This window comes from Macrotis lagotis, chromosome 1 (assembly GCF_037893015.1).
Source record: "Macrotis lagotis isolate mMagLag1 chromosome 1, bilby.v1.9.chrom.fasta, whole genome shotgun sequence".
In the NCBI taxonomy this organism is placed as follows: domain Eukaryota; kingdom Metazoa; phylum Chordata; class Mammalia; order Peramelemorphia; family Peramelidae; genus Macrotis; species Macrotis lagotis.
The window spans coordinates 18,376,488-18,391,076 of NC_133658.1; the positions used below are offsets into that span (position 1 = coordinate 18,376,488).

At 40.1% G+C, this 14,589-nt stretch overlaps 1 pseudogene; it reads left to right on the forward strand.

Moving 5' to 3' along the window:
- LOC141509424 (methyltransferase-like protein 22 pseudogene) overlaps positions 1-3,722 on the forward strand; it is a 60,703-nt pseudogene extending 56,981 nt beyond the window's left edge.
- The last annotated feature ends 10,867 nt before the right edge of the window (positions 3,723-14,589 follow it).

Genomic DNA, 14,589 nt, shown 5'->3' on the forward strand with positions numbered 1-14,589 from the left:
ACAATTATGACAGAAACAACTGAACAACATCAGACAAAGATAACCCTCTTAATCAACTCTAGCCCTTGTGCTGGTTTAAGGCACATGACTAAAACTCCCCTCAACACTCATTTTTTTGGTTTAAGGCATTGAAAGTCCCGATATTAAAATTCAAATAGGGTCAATGCCAGGGAGTGATGAGTTGTCATTTTAAATCATTAATATCCAAATTCCAATTATTTTATGAAATTAACTTTACTCATTCTTCAGGGTCCCTGGGGAGAGACTCTTGATATATATATATATAAAATCAGGTGGAAAAAAGAATGATAGTAGAGGACAGTGGACAGAACAGTGGACTTAGAGTCAGGATGATATGAGTTCAAATCCTAACACTTACTGGTTGAATAACCAAAGCAAATTAACTCCTATGAAATGTTATAATCTATAAAATTAAACTATTGAACATGCTTGCTTTTATGGTTCCTTTCTAGCTCCAAATCTCTGCTTTTTTCAGGTCTGTGGAAGAGGGTTCTGGATGAAGGATGGACAGGACAAGTTACCTGAAGTAAATATGGAGTCTCAAGCAGTAATAGTATCCTGAAACTATTACCTGGGCATCCTATTCTGGTAGGATTAAGGATGGGGCTAGAGATGGGGATGAAGACAGAAATGGGGTAAGGATGGGGATAGGGACGGGAATAGGGATGGTGATGGCAATGAGTTTGGGATGGGGTATCTATCTCAATTGGACCTGGGTTTTCATTAGTATGATGTTGGTCCTTCATTCTCAAAGAAGACTATGACCTCAGGGAAGGGATGTATATGAATTGGATTGGAGTGAGGGAGTGCTTTACTATCAGCAGCTCCACTTTCTCCACAAGAGTTATCTGGGTCAGATAGGAATCAGGAGGACTTGAGATGGCACTGGATGTGAGGCAGTCAGGGTTAAGTGACTTGCCCAAGGTCACACAGCTAGTAAGTTTAAGTGTCTGAGGCCAGAGTTGAAACCCCCTTGACCCTAAGGCCAATTCTCTATTCACCTCACCACCTCGCTGCCCATTAATATAGGGAAATACTTAAAAGGGAACCTCCCTTTACCAATTCTGTTTGGCATCTGCAAACTTGTAGAGTTGCTCAAGCACTGAGAGGTTACGTGATTTGTCTAGGGAAACCCAGCCAGTATCCTTCAGAGGCAGCCTCTTAATCCCAATTCTGGTTTTCCAGTTTTGAATCAGCCTATTTATCCACTATGTTAAGGAACATTTGTCCCTGTAATATGTGATCATTGCAAAACTTTCATAATCATGGAATCCGTGAGACTGATGGAATCTCCAAGGGATGATCCATATCCGAACATGGGTCCCTTTCTACAATTCACCTCAAAGAGGGTCATCCAGCTTCTACTGTCCTGAAGGACCCCTAGTGATAGGGAACCTATGGTGTCCCAAATTGACTTACCTCCTTTGGAAGTTTTCTCTCACATTAAACCTAAATTTGTCCTACTGACATTTCCATCATAGGCCATACTTTCTATATTCTTAGGGGGAAACAAAACAAATCCAATCCCTCTTCCACATGATAGACCTTGAAATATTTGAAGACAGCTAGCACTTGGCATTATTCCCACTGCAAATCTTCTTTTCTCTATCCTCAAAATCCTCATTTCATAATAACAGGTTTATAAATTGACATCTAGAAGGAAGAGTAGAGGTTGTCTTACAGAAACTTGTCATTTAAACAGATGAAGAAAGTGAGACATATAGAGATTAAAGACTACTAGGTGGCCCAGTGGATGAAGTTCTGAGTCTGGAGTCAGGAAGACCTGAATTCTAATGCAATCTCAGACACTTAATAGTTGCGTGACCTTGGGCAACTTCACCCCGCCTCATTTTCCTCATCTGGAAAATGAGTGGGAGAAGGAAATGGCAAAAACCATTCAAATACCTTTGCAAAAACCCAAACCAAACCAAACGAATGGTGTCACAAAGAGTCAGACAAACCTGAACAATAGTAGCAACGATATTGTTGCTGAGATTAAATTATTTGCCCAAGGTCCTAAAGGGACCAAGCAGCAGATCTGGTCCTCTGATTTCAAATTCTGTGCTCTTTCCACTATCCTGGAATGCCTCCCTTTTAAGTTTGTACTGAGATGATAATGATAACATTAACATTAACAACAAAGATGACTCCAGAGGAGAAAGGGATACTGGTGACTCTGCATAGTCCTCCCTCACTTAAAACTAACTTTCAAATCTTGTATCACCTTCCTGATGTCACGGTCTTCTTGGAGAATGAAGAACAAACCAGAACATGGACAAGAATACTACTTATATAGGCAAAGGTACCCAAGGGAAGAGGTGGCCCCTGAAAGGTAGACTTGAGGTTCATTTGGACTCGGTCTCACCCCGGTTGCTGAATGCTCCTAAAAAGTTAGTAGCAACATTGAACAATTGTGGGTCCAGGAGAGGATCCAACCATTGTGTTGTTGATATACATCTGAACACCCCCAAACAAAAGGCAACTTATTGTGAGTCTGAATGCCGTTGGCTAACCTGTTTTTCTGTCATAATTCAAACAGCCGTGCATCAAAAGTTTTGGAAAGGCACTCAAGAGTAAAAACGAAGGCAATTCAAATAGAAAACAATATCCATAATGACAGAAGTATTCAGGAACACTGTGGCAAGAGCAGCAATAGTGTAGATTTGCTGAACAAGAATGATATGCACATACTATTACGTAATTTTACTATCTCCTACTTTTCTTCCTTAAGGATATGATTTTCTGTCATCACAGTCAACTTAGATCAATGTATAACGTGGAACCAATGTAAACACTAACAGAATGCCTTCTGTGGGGGTGGGGGAGGGAAGCAAGAATGGGGAGAAAATTGTAAAACTCAAAATAAATAAACTCTTTCTTTTAAAAAAAAGAATGATATGCAAACTCACTCTTCTATGAGCTTCTAACTCTATTGGATGATGATGGTGGTAATAATGATGGAGAATGGAAGTGATATGGAGACCAAGTAATAAAAAGAGCCAGCAAGAAACAAGATGAATCCTAAAAGAGAGAATAGAAAATGTCAGTGAAAAAGAACAGGAACATATCCACTATAATATGATTCAAACAGAGAACATCATGGCTACCCCTCTGGAAGATGCTGGCAAGCAGGTATGGTGAGTTTTCCTTCCAAATGACTACATCTTGTTCCAATGTGACCTGTTCAAAAGTACACAGTACTTGACCTTGGGGCCAGGCCCAGGATTGCCAGCTTCATCACAGCAATGGATGCCAAGTCTATTTACAGACATGGGTGAAAGCCTTCTGGCTGTTCTCCTAAGGAGGCAACAGAAGGAGGTGCAGTTAAGGTTAAAGAACTGAATTGGCTGAAAGATGACTTGGTAGTGATCCTCAAATTCCTTTCAATTAGCCTGAAGACAATTTCTGACTTGTATGCTTATTCTACTATTGCATTGGCAGCTGAAATTTTTATGATGATGACATCACAGATGCTTTATTTAAAACACTCTACAGAATTATTTACAATTTGAAAAATGCTTATCAATAGAGAAAAGATTAAACTTCACACTTAGACATTTGAAGCTCACAATTATCTTTTATTTTTTCCTAAATGACCTAGAGAAACTCAGATATGGAAAATAAAGTTTATTGTAGATCCAATTGAAGTTATGTTTCCCCAGGTCCTTGTTTATTAATGTGTAGAGCAGTTGGAACTCTGAAAGATTATTGCTGCTCCAGTAAGTTGATCTCTCATGTGAACAAGGCTGAAAATTCTCTCCAAAGTCAATTTGCTATAGTTCTTTCTAACCTATATTTTCAATAAAATAAAAAACCACCAAACTTTTGTTTTAGCTTTAATAATTAAAAATGATCAATGTAAAAAGCCATATTCCAATATTTATACAGTGTTTACTATAGGCCAGGCAGTTTTACAAATATTATTTCATTTGTTGGGATTATTATGACCCTTCCAGACCAGGGATGATGATACCCTGCATCCTGTATTGAGGTCAGGAAGCTGGGAAAAGAATTTTTGAGCTTGGTTCATTGCAAATGAAGTACAGAGAGTCTCTCTTTGTATTTCCAGTAGTCTTAGCCCATTTAATGAAAGAGAGATGGCTGGAGATTTTCAGTTCCCTTCTGGATCAGGGGTACCATCCACAATAACATCTTCATTCCTTCTTTGTTGCACAGAGAATAAAAAACAGTAAAAAAGGTCTCTAAATGTCTGGATGGTCTGTTGCCTGGCTGGGTTGTGGTGAAATTTTAACCTCTGTCCTAAGAATATGCTGCCTCCTTGCTCCCAGGAGCAGCCTATTCAAGTGGTGGCTTTCATGTAGCAGTCTAATTGCCTAAACTATATAGGACATTTTAGAGCTGCATTCACCTCTGGGACTGCAGATCGTTACTGCCACTGTTGATTTAATGAAATTCATTTCCACAGTGTTAGGAGAATTTCTAAGTAGCTGGCATCTTGCTCATCCCTGCCACACCCAAGGTAGCCATTTCTAGAAAAAAGGTGATGTGAAGAAACATAATAAATTTGTTTGAAATTCAAACCAGTCACAATTAATTAAACTGAGCTTAATATTAACCTGTACAAAATTTGATTATGATTCTATTTCTTATAATGAAGGCATTTCCAGGGTGAGTCCATCGTCTCTTGAGGAAGAGATATTTCTGATGGGACAAGTAATATGGGGCAAGTCACAATTTCCCCAGGCCTCAGGTTTCTTGTCTCTAAAGTGTGTGGACTATGAGGTCCCTTGGAGCTCTAGAGCTTTGATTCTGTGATCATCTCTTACCCATGGACATCAGCTAAAATAGACTGATGGAAAGAAATGCTTCTGATAAGCCAGTGACTTGTACCTTCATTTCTTTGCTTCTTCCTTTTACAGTGAAACAAAGTGTGAGCCAAGAGACAAATCTTAGAATTTCAGGATTTGAAGGAACTCAAAACTTAAATATCAGAGCTCAGAACCATTTCAGAATTCACAATCCTGGGGATAGGAGAAACCTTAGATCAGAAAATATCAGAACTATGGAAAACACTGACTTGGGAGTCAGAATTTTAGGGTTGGAGCTATAGGACGTGGGTTCAAGTCTGAACTCTGCCACTTAGGAACTGTGTACCATTAGTCAAGTCACTGCCTCATCTGTTACATGATGAAATTGGGCTTGATGTCAGATGAGGGCCCTTCTAATTCTAGGTCTATGATTATATGACCTTAGACTATAGAATGGCAAACCTTAAAACATGGATAATCAGACCTGCAAGAGTATTCAGAAAACTGAATAACAGAGCTGAGAGTTACCTTAGAGAAGATAATGTGAAAGCTAGGAGAGGTCTTAGGATGCAGAAGATGGAATTTAAGTAAGAAAGGACTTTAGAGATCACCTGATCTTACTCTAATGTGATTATTCATTGAAATTTGGGGCATTCATTTTTGTGAATTACATCATGAAACTGGGGCAGCTTTAATTTCAGCAGTCTATACCACAAATACAATTTTCATATAATTCAATATTCCTTTTTAATATTTTTTGTAAGTTCTTCTCCCCAGTTTCACTATTTTTGTATTTTTTTTTTAGAAAAAAACATGCTGGGGGCAGCTAGGTGGCGCAATGGATAGAGCACCAGCCCTAGCATCAGGAGGACCTGAGTTCAAATGTGACCTCAGACACTTAACAATTCCCTAACTGTGTGACCTTCAGCAAGTCACTTAACCCCATTACTTTGCAAAAACTAAAAAAAAAAAAAAAAAGAAAAAGAAAAAAAACATGCTGAGGGTTCAGTTATTGAGTTTGCTTCCTCTAAAATGAACAGGATAGGTATGTTCCCCAGCTCTCTCTCTTTCTCTTCAGATAAGGAGTCTTATTTCTCACCACTACAAAATTGTTTAAGGTATATTTACTTTACTCTTATCTTTACTTTACTCTTATCTTGTTTCTTTGGCTAGAGAATGATTTCAATTTCCTTTCATTTCTTCTTCCAAATCCTACATCCAATCCCTCCATTTTATTGATTTGTATTATTTTATGAATTGACTGCGTAGTCCTGGATATGTCATTGAACTTCTTTAGTCACAGTTTTTACTCCTTAAATTAAAGGACTCATATGATCTCTTATATTTCTTCTGTAGCAAGGAGTATTTTGAGGGGTGAGATGGGATAGAGAATGAGGATTTATATTGGCTCACAACAAAAGTTTCTCCCCTAATTTGGATGCTCAATAGACACCCAGTTCTCTAAAAAGTTTTTGCAATGGAGATCAAATACATTACATGATCTTTCCTTTGTCTCCTGGTTTTTGACAAACATCATATACCCTCACCAGGAAATTCTCATAGTTGCTATTTCCATCAACTTTTAACTTTGAGTCTAGGCTCTTTGTCATTCTCAGGAGCAGAGCAGGTCATCTTTTCTTTCATTTCCTTTTTTTGGGGGGGGGCAAGGCAATGGGCTTAAGTGACTTGCCCAAATTCATAAAGCTAGGTAATTATTAAGTCTGTGGTCACATTTGAACTCAGATCCTCCTAATTCCAGGGCTGGTCCTTTATCCACTGCGCCACCTAGCTGTCCTATGGGCTGGTCATCTCTGTAGGCAAAATAGGCAGTGGTCCACAAAGAACACTGAAAAATGAAAGAGCAATGTCTGTCTCCAAATTCCCTGGCTATCAGTTTTTTCATGGTGCACCCTGCCTCCCTTCCTATTAAACTTGTGAACAAGTCTGCAAAGGAGCTAAATGGGGGAGAGAGAGAAGAGGGAAAGGGGAAGAAAATGACTTCCAAAAAGTCATTTTGAGTCCTTATTAGCCACAGAATATAATTCAAATTGGAATTGTTGCCCATATTACCAATGTAATCTCATTTTGCTCCTTTATAGAAAAACAATGTATTGTAGCGCAAAGAGCAATAAATTTGCAAAATAGACTCTAATCGGAGTTGATAGCTTCCAAAGCACATCTTTTAACATGAAAGAGATAAAACTTGCAGAAATTTATGGAGGAATTGATTTTCATTTAAAAACATAAATGGTAAGCCATAGAGAGCAAACTGGTTACTAAGACTGAAAGAAGCACAATATTCAATTTAAGAAAGGACAAGAATTTCAAAGAAAAGTAATAAAAGCTTATGTTGATGCCTATGGCCCAAGGGAACTAGCAGTTTGGGATGTTTTGGCCTAAAGACTTCTAGACTTGGAGTCAGGAAGAGTGCTTCGAATTCTCTCATTCACTCATAGGCTCACTTAATAATATCCTATTTGTTCTGTACATAGATGTTTTTGTACTTAAGTGTCTGGCATTTGTCTTCCCTATTAGATTGTAATCTCCTTGAGGATAGGGATTGTCTTTTACTTCTTTTTGCCTCTCCTATCCTTAGCAAAATGTCAGGCTCATATTAAGTGCCTCCATAATAGGCACTAAAATGTTTCTTGACTGACTTGATTACCTCTGAGCCCTAGTTAAACTATCTGTGAAATGGTGACAATACCACCAAAGCCTCCTACAGAGTGGTTCTAAGACCCAATGAAAAATGTAGGTATATAACTAAGTGATTTTCCATTATTAGTATTACTAATTGATGATTCTCATCCCAGAATCTTAGTCCTTTTTGTCTTTCTCTTTCCCTTTCTGCTCCATTCCTTTGGGAAATGGTGAGTAAAGGGAATAGAACATCTCACACCATAAACCAAGATAAAGCCTAAATATCCATTTGATTTAGAAAGGAAAGATGACATCATAGACAAATTAGGAGACAAAGGGAGAAATTTTTTTAGAACTATGAATAGGAGAGCTTGATGACTAAGCAAGTCATAGGGAGTATCACAGAAGGTAAATTAGTTAATTTTTATTTTATAAAATTTAATGTTATGTGTAAAAAATTCTAATGCAATTAGACAGGAAACAGGTAAATTAAAAATTGTAATATGTTTCTCTCATAAAAATTTGTTTTCCCAGGTATATAGGGAACTGATTAAAATTTATAAGACTAAGCACTTTGCAATATGCTGGTCAAAGGATATGAGTGGGCAATTTTCAAAGGAAGAAATCCAAATTATCATCAACCACAAGAAAAATGCATAAAATCACTAATAAAGAGAGTAATGTAAATTCAATCAATTCTGAAGGAGGAAGGGAAGAAGGGAAGAGCAAAGGTTCGGCAGTAGAGAAGAGAAAAAATCAGCTGCTGGAAGAGTCAAAGCAGCTTTCTAGGTTGTATCTGACAGATAGCAGGTCTGGGCAGGGAGGCTGGAGCTGGATATCAGTGGCATTGCCCTCTCCTCTTCATCAGGAGTTAGAGTAGCTCACTGAGAAAAGTGCTGAATGTTGATCTGCCCCTTATTTATTTCCTGTGTTATCATGGTATAAGTCACTTTAACCTCTCTGGGCTTTATTTCCTTCCCCAGGAAAAAGAGGTGTTTGGATTCCCTGACCTCTAAATTTCTTTCCATTTTTAGACCATAATCTTGTGAAATAATGGCCCAATTCTTCCACAAAACTCTCCTCAACTTCTAGAAATATCCTGGCAAATTTCAATCACTTTGGGTAGGACAGAAAGATCACTAGCTCTGGAGAAGAAATTGTAATGTAAATTTGGGCTCTGCTTACCAGTTTCTGACTTTGAGTCCACTTCTCCCTCTGTTAGATGAGGAGGTTGGAGTGCATGAGCCCTAATTCTAAATCATCTGAAGCTGTGAGAATGGGGGGACTCACCTAAGAGGTAGAAATTAAGATAAGCAGCGTCAGAACCTGGTGAGTGGCCACTGCTGTGGCAAGATTTAGAACTGGGTTCATCTGCCTATGGAGGAAGTGCAGAAAGAATGATTGGCCACACCCTTCCTTTTCAACTACAAATACCACCCGTGGTTGCATGGTGGGTGGTGATTTCTTTGAGAATAAAGAATGATGATGATACATGCACAGACAACACACACATATACTTAGGAAAAAATGTGTTGTGTTGTGTTTTGTGTGTGTGTGTGTGTACTATAAGCTGTTCTCTCTTCCCAACCAAGAAATAAGGCAATTGAGAAAGAATCTTTGCCTTCTTGGGAGGCAGTCCACTGAAGGAGAGAAAGGAGAACACAGAGCAGAAGTTTGGAATAATTTCTTATCCTTGTAGCTTACATCTAGAGTGCCCATCCATGCCCCTGAGCCCACCTTGGAGATAACCTGAGACTCAAGGTAGAAGTTTTAGCAAGATGTCTTCATGGTCACTCAGAGGTCATCTTTGCCTTTTGAAGGGAGGGATTAAAAGGCTAGATATCAGGTTTACTGCTTTGGGGAAACCCGTCAGAATAAGGTTGGTACCTGACAAAACCCAAATCACTCTTATGGGTCCCTTTCTCCCCCACCCTCCACTGGGCTGGATTTTCATCACCTCTGCTGAGGCATCACTCTGTAGCTGCTCCTTTGTCCATCCAGCCCTATTGATGCTCCCTGGAAGACTGTGGAATCCTCCAGGTCCGGGGGAGGGTGAGCCCTTGTGGGGTGGAGACATCTATAATGAGGAAAAATGGGGGGCAAAAGGGGGGAAATGAGAGGAGGGGGAGAGAGGCCAATAAGAAGGTGGGGATGAAAGAAGAGATCAAAGAGAGAGGAATGAGAAGAATGGAGAGAAAAGTAAAAGCTGGGAGAAAAGAGAAGGGTGAGGCAGAGGGAGGTTAGGACTAAGCTCTGGGGGCGTTGTTCAGAGAGAGCAGGTGTCAGATGGGGAGCTTCTGCGGTGCTGGCAAAGGATGCTTCTGCCATAGGAATGAATGACTCAGCATCGGCCTGCTGCAGCTCTGGCTGGGGGTGGGGTGGGGAGGGAAGGAGACTTTCCCTTGCAGCCAAGCTCAGCCCAAGCCTGCCAGGCCTTACCCTGCTCCTTTCCCCCATTCCCATTAAGTGCAAGTCCCTTGCAACCCAACAAGTCTCTTCCTTCCAATCCTCAGGGAATCCTCCAGGAGGCTACAGGGGCACCCCAGAGGCTGTGGTCAGCCAGAGGTTCTTAAGCTAATTCACCCAGCTCCCCACTTTGCCACCCTCACCTTATAATAGCTACACAACGGGCACACCCTGTAGCCCCCTTCATCAATCTCGGGCTCAGAGCCAGGAGAGAGGAAGGGGTTCTGCTCTGCCTCAGCATGGATTTTAGATGTTCCAGTGCCTCAGGAACATGAGAATGCCAATTTGCTCAGTTACCTTTATATAGGATTACTTACCCTCCTGCCCTTTCTTCCCTGCTTCTCATCCCCACCCTTCTTCATTTCCCTCCCATCCCCTTCCTTCCACTCCTCCCTTTCTCCCATTCCCTTCTCTCTCAGTTTCCCTAATTACTCCCTTTTCTCTAAGGTCTTCCTTGATCCTTTCTCACAAAATTTCAGACTTGGAAAGCATCTCAGAGACCGACCCTTTTTGTTTCCTACTTCTCTGATGCAATGGACATTTCACATGAGTCTATGGATCTTTCAGGGAAATAATGTGTATTTAAATTCACACTAGAAGGAAATGCTTAATTTTGCTTAGAAAATGAAGCTGTAATCCCCATTTATGCTTTGGCATTCCCAGAAATCTACACACGGAACCCTAAACCCCAAATACAAAGAGTGATCTCCCCAATAAGCACCCCCCTTTTCTCCATCCTTTCCTCCTCTTCTTTCTCTCCTCTCCCCTTCTTTTCCAAATCCTCCCTCACTTCCCCTCCTCCACTTCTCTCTCCACACCCGACCTGTTTCCCTCCCACCTTCCTCTCTTCCTCTCAAAGTTGCTGCAGTGTTGAACTTTTGCCAGAAGGACAGACTGCAGCAACAGAGGCAAGGCGGGGCCACTCCCTTCTTGGGGATGGGGAGACTGATCTGCCACCAGTGGAGGGACCTCCTGACCCGATTGTTTCCAAAATTTCTTCCTTTCCAAGGACTCCCTTCCCCAGCATTGCCCCCCCCCCAAAGATCCGCAACTCCAAGGACTCCCCTCTCATTCTCCCTGCCCCTGCCTAAATTCTGACTTGACTACAATGAGATAGCTGCGGCTCCCCGTCTTTTCTCCACCTTGTAATTCTTCTTTATCTAACCGACAGAAGGCGCTGCAACAAAAGGCAAAGGGATGCTGAGATTCTGCTACTGAATTTTGTTAGTTTTCTGCCTTCTGGTCCTTTACCCTCCTTGTCGGTCAGACTCTTTTCTCCTGGAGCATCTTTTCTGGGAGCGGGGAAACTGAGTCCGGAGTGATGAGGAGCCATCTCGAAATCACTAGCGAGTGTTATTATTATTATATATATATTTTATTTATGAATATACACCTCTGAAATCTGCAAATGCTACAAATCAAGGCTTGATTTATCATTTGGCTGGTGGCTTAAACTTCAGAAAATGCTGGAGAAAAGTCAGTAATGAAAGTGAAATTTACTAGTGTATGATAAGTCTGGGTTTTTTAATATTCCAGAGAGCCTGTTGTTAAATTATTTAGAGCTCACTCCTGAGAGAACTGCCATACTGTGGGACGAGGCAGGCCGGGGTATTTACATACATGTTCCCTTCTCCCATTTTGCTTTTGGAAGCCTAGAGAGTACAAGTGTTTTGTCCATCTGACCTTCTGATAATAGAAGAGGCTATCTCCCACAAGGACACCTGCCATTTCCCTTACTATACCTGGTAACAATGTCTAGTGGCTCCTTTAATTGGTTTTTATATGATCTCCTAGGGAATAAGCAGTTTTTCTTTCACAGGATCAGGATCTTCAGCTAGGAGGGGCCTTAAGTTTCTTCTGTTTTCAATGCCCCCTTTTAATATGAGAAAGTTGATTTGAGAAAATCAAAGATTTTGAAATAGAAGGCATGATCATCATTTTCTAGTTCAAATTCCATTTTGCAGTGGAAGAAATGGAGTCAATTGAGGTAAAGCTTCTTTAAATAACTTATAAATGAGTGTTGGACTTTAGACTCAGATATCTGGACTCCAAGCTCAGTACTCTCTATAATACATCTCATCATCTCCCTTAATAAAGTCTGTAAATGTTTATCTATTCCACCAGCAACATTATTTTCTATTAAACCTTTTGTCCACTCTCCAATCCTCCTTTATACTGGTGTCCCTCCTCTTTCCATAGACAGTGTATTAATTTTCTGTGCTTTATATCCTAGTCTAGAAAATATTTTTATTTCCCCTATTACAAATTATTCTTCTGGTTCCCCTATTCCCAGATTATTTTTAGCAAAAAGTGTTGTCTTCTCTGTTGACTAGAGAAACCACTCATGTCCCCTATGTCTATTTTTTCTTCTCCGAAAAAGGAGGGAATCTTTTAAATTATTTCTATCTCTGATTTTAGGATAGAGTGGTCATCTCCTGCCTTGAATGAGTTAACTATAGTCTATCCTCTTCTTCTGTTCTGTCTCAGAGTCTGGAATTGAGTGAAAAAATGGGTAGGAGCAAATGCTTATTCATGACAAAGCATAATCCTGCAGCAAGGGCTGCTTTCCAGGAGACAGGGCTTGGGCCCTTGGCGAGACAGAAGGATGAGGTAATGTTGCTGAAGGGAAAAGGAAAGGAGCCTGTAACCTTTGAAAGTGAAGAACCAGGTTCCTCAGACAGATGCCAATTGAGAACATCTCTGGTTTGACATGGAGGGATGTCAGAGGATGTCTACCTTCCCATCTTGGTAGTCTGACAGTCCCTTCTGACCAGATGGGGAAACAAAGAGCCGGATCATATATGACTTTCAAGGTGAGAAAGCTCAACTAGGTGCAATGCAATTGAGACCAGGACCAGAACCAGAACATTTAGGTTCCTTATGACTCCCAAATATCTCTTCCAGAAAGACCTACCAAAGGGCAGAGAAATGTTCAAATTCAAGACTTCTCCCCCAAAAAATGAAACCAAAAAAATCCAAATAAATTATATTCAATAGATATATATTAAGCACCTACAAAATTGAAGACACAATGCTAGTCTTGAGGGGGGAGTACAAAGACAAAATATAGTCCCTCCTCCATAAGAGCTTACATTCTACAGAAAATTCATAGGTAGGTGCTAATAGCTTGATTGTTACTGGGTGGAGGGAGGAGGAATTCATGGAATCACAAAATCTCCTGGCTGCTAGGACCTTAGAAATCTGTATATCCAAATTTCTCATTTTATAGCTATAGACATCTGAATTCTGACAGGCAGTGTGAGTGATCCAAGATCATCCCATGGTGGCAGAATACAGGGTGAACTTCAAGCACCTTGGTTCCAAGCTGCTCAATCCTATTGAGTCCTCTTTTAAAATAAAGTGTAGGGGTGGCTAGGTGCCACAGTGGATAAAGCACTGGCCCTGGAGTCAGGACTACCTGGGTTCAAATCCGGGCTCAGACACTTAATAATTACCTAGCTGTGTGGCCTTGGGCAAGCCACTTAACCCCATTTGCCTTGCAAAATCCTAAAAAAAACATAAAATAAAAAAAAATAAAGTGTAGTAGAGTCTTCCATGTGGGCTCAGAAAACTGGGGAACTCTGTGGTCACTAGCTATGTGACCTAAAATTTTGTGGTAGCTTACATTTCTTTATCTCTTAAGTCATGGCCTTACCTACATCACTTTCAAAATCTCTTCCACATCCAATAGGCTATGACTCAATGAAAGGGGAATGCATACAGTAGGGGAAGGAATTCAGGATTTGAAGACCATTTTTAGCCCAGCTCTATTATGTGAGACCTTAAACAGATCAGCATAAGGAACTGTTTCCTTATTTTTAAAAATAAGGATGATGGAAATCTTGATTTCTTTGGTCCATAGAAATTCAGACATTTTGTTATTTCATAAGTTGCATTGAAATGGTAAGAAGGTATTTCCAAATTCCTATGTATTTCATGTGAAATGTAAACTCACTGAGTACAGGAATTTTTCTTTTTAAATCTTCGTATCTACAACTGTTAACACTTAGTAGGTACTTTATAGAGGTTGATTAAGGGGCAGCTAGGTGGCACAGTTAGACTTAGTGCCAGGAAGATCAGAGTTCAAATTTGACCTCAGATATAAGCAGCGTGACCCTATGAAATACACTGAATTCTATTTACCACCATTTTCTCATCTGTAAAATGATCTGGAAAAGGAAATGGCAAACAACTTAAATATCTTTGCCGAATAAGTATCAAATGGACCATAGAGAGTTGATTAATGGAGTTGATTAAACTTAGTTTTAATGCAGAAGGTATGGAGGTTATGTCATTGGTACTAAGAGTCCAGATGAAGCAAGTCCCTCTACAATGCAAATTAACAAAAATTAGAGCTTTAGAGAATTTTATATCTTTTTCCAGGGACACACTGAGGAAAGGATTGATCCCCGATTTTCTTGGTGCTGATAATGAGTCTCTGATTTCTGTGCCATACTACCTTTTAGTTTTTTGGACAAGTAATACCAACTAGGGAACAAGTAATATTCAACCAAGAGCATTTCTTGTTTAAATGAATTAAATGTGTCGTCCACTGTTCTGGGTACTAGCAAGAGCTTACAATTTACTCCATCTAGTTTAGGTCTAGTTGGGCAAGGTTATAGACCTCCAGGAGGTTAAATGAAAAGGACCAGTTTGAAAGGAAGAGAGAACAGTGAGAACCAATATGTACCTC